This window comes from Ovis canadensis, chromosome 24 (genome assembly GCF_042477335.2).
Source record: "Ovis canadensis isolate MfBH-ARS-UI-01 breed Bighorn chromosome 24, ARS-UI_OviCan_v2, whole genome shotgun sequence".
Taxonomy (NCBI): domain Eukaryota; kingdom Metazoa; phylum Chordata; class Mammalia; order Artiodactyla; family Bovidae; genus Ovis; species Ovis canadensis.
This window is the reverse complement of record NC_091268.1, coordinates 13913905-13921495: the sequence shown is the minus strand read 5'-3', so window position 1 is coordinate 13921495 and position 7591 is coordinate 13913905. Positions and strand designations below refer to the sequence as shown.

At 36.2% G+C, this 7591-nt stretch overlaps 1 pseudogene; it reads left to right on the top strand.

The window, feature by feature from the left end:
* The first annotated feature begins 2234 nt into the window (after positions 1-2234).
* Positions 2235-3182, top strand: LOC138429703 (olfactory receptor 4A47-like; annotated as a pseudogene).
* The last annotated feature ends 4409 nt before the right edge of the window (positions 3183-7591 follow it).

Genomic DNA, 7591 nt, shown 5'->3' with positions numbered 1-7591 from the left:
GGATGAAATATCCCGTGATCTTCACCCCTAATAGAAAGAAGATACTATTTGCTTAGTAACTGGCATACAAACTTAGGGAGGTCCTTTCTTAGACATATTAGTTAGTTAGTGTTAGTCACTCAGTCATGTCCGACTGTGACCCCATGGACTGCAGTCCACCAGGCTCCTCTGTCCATAAGATTTTCCAGGCAAGAATGCTGGACTAGGTTGCCATTTCCTTCTCCAGGGGATCTTCCCGACCCAGGGATCGGACCCAGGTCTCCTGCACTCCAGGTAGATTCTTTACTCACTGAGCATGGCTTAGAAAGAATCATGGGAATGTCTTTCAAAATCACAATCAACTAGTCTGGGCATGTTAACATGACAGAGTGAAAAGAACTGAACAGTCAAATGCTATATTTATTTTTAAAGTTAGTAGGAAAGAAGTTACTTGTGAAAAATTTCCCTGCCAAATAGCTAGCTGATTTCTTCTATGTATATGTAGGACTTGCTGGTCATTTTGATTTATTTCCCAATGCAATAAACTTGTTTTTCAGTGTGTGCACCATGGAATTCCTTTCAAATAATTTACACTGCACTTTAAAATGACCTGAATAATTAGAAGACTCCATGTAGTAAGTGGTAAATAAACTATATGCTCAAGTAATAAGGTGGCCTTTTGTTCTCTATTGTCAAACTGGATGAAAAATAATTTCAAGTGTTTATGAATAACTTTAAGTGATTCTTCAGGTTCTGAACAAGCCTCCAGAAGGTAAGACTAACATTAAATAGTGGAAACCAAGCTCACAGCTGTGAGACTTTCTTTATTATATAAGAAAGTTAATTACTTTGAAATAAATCAAACAGATTCAATTCTAGGTATAGCACTTAAAAATGTGTACTTGAGAAAGTGAATTAGATATTCTGAGCCTTAATTTCTTCACTTCTGAAATAAAGATTACAATTCATGCTACTATAAATATTAAATGTGTTACATTAAACTATGAGTGCATGATTGGAATATACTGTAAGAGTTTGGAGAAGTAGAGCAATGTTATCAGAATAAGATTAAAAAGGACAATTTGGTCTGCTTCAGGAGAACCAACTTTTGAGTCCAGTATAAATGTGGAGAGACTTAGTAGGAGGCTGTTACAGTGGGCCAGGAAGAAATTAAGAAGTAGAGAATGATCAAATCTGTGATATATTCTGAAAGCAGAGTTAGTAGGATTTATTTAAGTTTTATGAAAGTGACAAATGAGTAAAGAGCACTGAAATTTTGTCTGAACATTAACATGAAAATTATAGTATTTAATGGGATAAGGAATGCCTCTTTAAATTTTATTTAGAAAATATTCATGTTTATTCTGGAAAACTAGAAGTTATGTTTTACAAAGAGTAAATTTCTATTCAGTTGGGTTTCAAAGTTAGAGATGTTGCAAATAAACATTTGAAATTTAGAGGAAAGGTAAGGACTGGAGATAGAAGATTAGACTGCTGCAGTCTAATTGATTGGTCCAAAATGGGAAATAACCACTGAAAGACTGAAGTGTCAGTGAGGTTTGAGACAATTTAGGGCAAGGATCTTCTATTCACACATTCATCTACCCACACTGATTATGTGTATTATGTTAAGTGTGTTTCATGTATTATATTTGTGTCTTTATAAATGCTGTACCTTTTCATGACTGTCTATTTCTTTATACTTTCAATTATTTTTTACACTCAGCTGAAGCATTACTTCCTTTTGAATGTCTTCTGTGATACCACTTGATATACTCCTATATTCTGACTCTTTGGTGCTGTGTGAATTTAATGGAACTTAATACACGTGTCTTTGGCATTACGAACTTGATGGACGTGAGTCTGAGTGAACTCTGGGAGTTGGTGATGGACAGGGAGGCCTGGGTGCTGCAATTCATGGGGTCAGAAAGAGTTGGACATGACTGAGCGACTGAACTAACTAACTAACTAACTAACTAACTAACTAACTAATACATGTGTCTGGAATGCTTGGTTTTTTGTTCTATGTCATATTACTGAGGTTAAAAAAAAAAGAACTATGCCTTTTTCAACTTGATAGTCAAAATGTCTATGACACATTAGACACAAATGGATGTTCTGTTGATGTTCTTACAGTGAATGGATATATAAAAAAGTATTCTTATACATTTGAGCATTTTTACCCTTTAACTGTTATCCCCTTTGTTTTTAGGTAAACTGTTTGAATATGTGAAGTCAGCACCTGTCCAGATTAAATGCAATCAAGAAATAATGTAATCTACTTTGTACTTCTGGGTCTCACACAGAATTCAAGGGAGTGGAAAGTCCTTTTAGTTTTGTTCTTGTTCATCTGCCTTTTGACTCTGGTGGGCAACCTTCTTATTATAGTGACTCTAGCTGTCAATAAGACCCTGAACTCACTGATGTACTTTTTTTTCTTGCCAGCTTATCATGTATGGATGTCACTTACCCCACTTCTATTACCCCCAGATTGATTTCAGAGTTGTTATTCGGGGAAAAACGCATATCCTTCGAATCTTGTATGACCCAGCTGTTTGCAGGGAACCTTTTTGCTGGATCAGGGGTCTTTCTTCTGCTGGTCATGGCCTATGACCGCTATATGGCCATCTGTAAGCCGTTGCATGATTTGATGATCATGAGGCAGAGGTTGTGTTTTGTGATGCTGGTGCTGTCCTGGGTTGGAGGTTTCTTGCACTCAGTAATTCAACTGTGCACTGTTTATGGGCTCCCATTCTGTGGTCCCAATGTCATTGACCACTATATGTGTGACATGTACCCCTTATCGGAACTCGTCTGTACTGACACCTGTGTTACTGGCATCTTAGTTGTGGCCAGTGGAGGACTGATCAGCTCTATCGTGTTTCTGCTCTTACTCATCTCCTGTGGAGTCGTCCTGCACTCTCTGAAGAACCTGAGTCTGGAAGGGAGGTGGACAGCCCTCCAGACATGTGATTCCCACATCACTGTGGTTGTCTGCTTCTTTGTTCCCTGTATTTTCATGTATGCAAGACCTGCTAAAACATTCCCCAATGACAAATTATTGAGAGTTTTATACAGTCATAACCCCCATGCTGAACCCATTAATCTACAGTATAAGAAGTTCTGAGTTAACTTATGCTATGAAGAAACTCTGGAGAAGAAACATTATATTTCATATTAAATCATTGCATCAGCTACAATGAAGGGAGTCATTTGTCACCAAGGTCCATTTCCTTAGAATGCAGAAGCCATTTTAAAATTTGATTCTGATTTTAAATATTTTCTTTAAAAAGAAAAATTATCTTTCTTCAAAGAGTTTATGATAATTGTAATTAAAGATTACACCTATACAGCTGTGCTATTAATAACAGTTTCCTCCATGCTAAAATGTAAGGTCCATAATAATATTTATCACTGTACCTAGAAATGTGTAATACCTGTATGTTGTTGCTATTGCTAAGTCATTTCAGTCGTGTCTGACTCTTTGCAACCCCACAGACGGCAGCCCACCAGGCTCCTCCATCCCTGGGATTGTCCAGGCAAGAACACTGGAGTGGGTTGCCATTTCCTTCTCCAGTGCATGAAAGTGAAAAGTAAACGTGAAGTTCAGTCAGGTCTGAGTCTTTGTGACCCCATGGACTGCAGCCTAACAGGCTCCTCCACCCATGGGATTTTCCAGGCAAGAGTACTGCAGTGGGGAGCCATCACCTTCTCTGATTACCTGTATAGTAAGGAATTAATAATTAATTATGAAGTGAGAAAAGTACAATATAGTAACATTGATTTTTAATTATTTTACGCATTTACCTTTTTTACTCTTTTTCAGAGACAGATAATTTTTGTTTAAATTCTTGTAATTTAAGTGAAATTTTTAATTTTTACAATTTAAAATATTTAATTCTATATAGGTCCCTTTGTTAGCATATTTCAGTTGCATTATACACACATTTTTCACTTTAATACTGTAAGTGTTCACAAGAAAATTAAAGTAAAATAGATGATAATAAACAGAATAAATAAAACCAAATAATATGGGGTGAAGTGTCAAACAAATTTCCCCCTTTTCTCTTAATATTTTCCATTCTTCATTCTAAGATGTAGAATCTAAATTTTTTTTCTTGATTTTCATCTGATAAAAATCTTTGCAAATGCTAGTCTATTTACCATATGTATATTTGTTTTTTCTGTATATATCAGATTTGCTTTTACTATGCCACATCTTAAAGATATTTCAATACCAGCTCAAACATATCCCTTAACTTTTCTCATGTTTCACAATACTCCTTACAAATTTATTTTAAAATCCATATGCCCATTCCTTTTCATGTGGTTGCTAAACATTTTTATGACAAAGAGCTTCCAAATGTGCAAATATGATTTCCTAGGCATAGAGTTGCTGATTTGATATTTGAATCAATAATCAGGTAACATTTGCGTTTAAAATGCTGATATTGATAGTTATTGATAAACTATTTTTCTTGAGGTTGTACAACAGCTACAGTATCATCTACTATCAGTGAGAATTCTTTTGTCCACGTTTTCAAGTCTACTACCTGGTAAATATTTATGACAACTGATTAAAGTTATTTTTATACTTTGCTACCATTTTGACATAATTTAGCTGGGCATCATTCTATATGTTTATTTGATTTGTATTTATTCTTCGTGGATTATATATATATATATATATATATATATATATATATATGTCTTATTTATTTCATTCAATTTTTGATTTTTGTGAGATTATATAAGGAGATCCAACCAGTCCATTCTGAAGGAGATCAACCCTGGGATTTCTTTGGAAGGAATGATGCTAAGGCTGAAACTCCAGTACTTTGGCCACCTCATGCGAAGAGTTGACTCATTGGAAAAGACTCTGATGCTGGGAGGGATTGGGGGCAGGAGGAGAAGGGGACGACCCAGGACAAGATGGCTGGATGGCATCACGGACTCGATGGACATGAGTCTGAGTGAACTCCGGGAGATGGTGATGGACAGGGAGGCCTAGCGTGCTGCGATTCATGGGGTCGCAAAGAGTCAGACACGACTGAGTGACTGAAATGAACTGAACTGAACTGAACGGAGATTATATATAAAAGAAATGATCTCTCTCACATTGTATATATAATTAATACTTTTTGGTTATATGTTCTTAATGTTTTATCCTATGTGGAGTGCTTCTGCATGTAATATTTCTATATTTTATATTCAAATTTTTGTATATTGCTTATGAAAAATTTTCTCATTTCAATTGTGACAATGCTTCAGTTCTCTTTTAGTATTTAATTTTTGGAACATTTTTGATATCATATGAAAAGTTTTGATTTGTCTTGAATTAATTTTGCTATAGGAGTTAAATATGGATTGAATTTTCAGTTGTTTCTCTAATTTTTAGGGTTTTTTAAAAATAGTCACATAAATATCTTTTCCCTTTTGATTTGAAATTCTGAATATTGTATCCTGAAGTCCAGTGTATTTGGATCTGATTCAAGACTCTATTCTTTTTCATTGATCTCTATATTCATGTGCAAATTGACACATAATATAATTGCTATGATGTATAATACATTTTGATAAGTAAAGAGGCTAGCAGTCACTCATTACTATTCTTTTTCAGAGGTATGTCTAAGTTTGTATATTTATGTTCCAAATATTATAAACAAAATATGGGGAAAGGGGAGGGAGAGGGGTTCAGGCTGGGGAACATGTGTATACCTGTGGCAGATTCATGTTGATGTATGGCAAGACCAATACAATATTGTAGAGTAATTAACCTCCAATTAAAATAAATAAGTTTATATTAAAATAATACATTAAATATAAGTAAGATAAATAATATATTTTGAAATGAGGTTAAAATAATAGTTTAGTCAAAAAATACTATTCAGTTATTATTTTCAATAAGATTCACTGTTGGAAGGTTAATTTTCATTTCAGTTCAGTTCAGTCACTCAGTCATGTCCAACTATTTGCAACCCCATGTACTGCAGCAAGCTAGGCCTCCCTGTCCATCACCAACTCCTAGAATTTACCCAAACCCATGTCCATCGAGTCGGTGATGCCATCAAATCATCTCACCCTCTGTAGTCCCCTTCTCTTCTCATCTTCAATCTTTCCCAGCATCAGGGTCTTGTTCAATGAGTTAGTTCTACTCATCAGGTGCCCAGATACTGGAGTTTCAGCTTCAACATCAGTCCTTCCAATGAATATTTAGGACTAATTTCCTATAAGATGGGCTGGTTGGATGTCCTCCAGTCCAAGAGATTCTGAAGAATCTTCTCCAACACCACAGTTCAAAAGCAGCAATTCTTGGCACTCAACTTTCTTATTGTCCAGATCTCACATCCATATATGACTACTGGAAAAATGACAGCTTGGACTAGATGGACCGTTGTTGGCAAAGTAATGCCTCTACTTTTTAATATGCTGTCTAGGTTGGTCCTACCTTTTCTTCCAAGGAGCAAGTGTCTTTTAATTACATGGCTGCAGTCTCCAACATCAGTGATTTTGGAGCCCAAAATAAAGTCAACCAATGTTTCCACTGTTTCCCCATCTACTTGCCATGAAGTGAGGGGACCAGATGCCATGATCAGCTTTCTGAATGTTGAGCTATAAGTTAAATTTTCACTCTACTTTTTCACTTTCTTCAAAAGGCTCTTTAGTTATTCTTCACTTTCTGCCAAAAAGATGGTGCTATTTGCATATCTTACGTTACTGATATTTCTCCTGGCAATCTTGATTCCAGCATGTGCTACTTCCAGCCCAGCATTTCTCATGATGTACTCTGCATATAAGTATAAGCAGGGTGACAATATACAACCTTGATGTACTCCTTTTCCTATTTGGAACCAGTTTGTTTTTCCATGTCCAGTTCTAACTGTTGCTTCCTGACCTGCATACAGGTTTCTCAAGAGGCAGGTCAGGTGGTCTGGTATGCCCATCTCTCACAATTTTCCAGTTTATTGTGATCCACACAGTCAAAGGCTTTGGCATACTCAATAAAGCAGAAATAAATGTTTTTCTGGAACTTTCTTGCTTTTTTGATGATCCAGTGCATGTTGGCAATTTGATCTCTGATTCCTCTGCCTTTTCTAAAACCAGCTTGAACATCAGGGAGTTCACGGTTCACATATTGCTGAAGTCTGGCTTGGAGAATTTTAAGCATTACTTTACTAGCATGTGAGATGAGTGCAATTGTGCGGTAGTTTGAACATTCTTTGGCATTGCTTTCTTTGGGATTGGAATGAAAACTGACCTTTTCCAGTCCTGTGGCCACTGTTGAGTTTTCCATATTCACTGGCATATTGAGTGCAGCACTTTCACAGTGTCATCTTTCAGGATTTGAAATAGCTCCACTGGAATTCCATCACCTCCACTAGCTTTGTTCAAAGTGATTCTTCCTAAGGCCCACTTGACTTCACATTCCAAGATGTCTGGCTCTAGGTGAGTGATCACACCATCGTGGTTATTTGGGTCATAAAGATCATTTTTGTAGAGTTCTTCTGTGTATTCTTGCCACCTCTTCTTAATATCTTCTGACTCTGTTAGGTCCATACCATTTCTGTCCTTTATTGAGCCCATCTTTGCATGAAATGTTCCCTTTGTATGT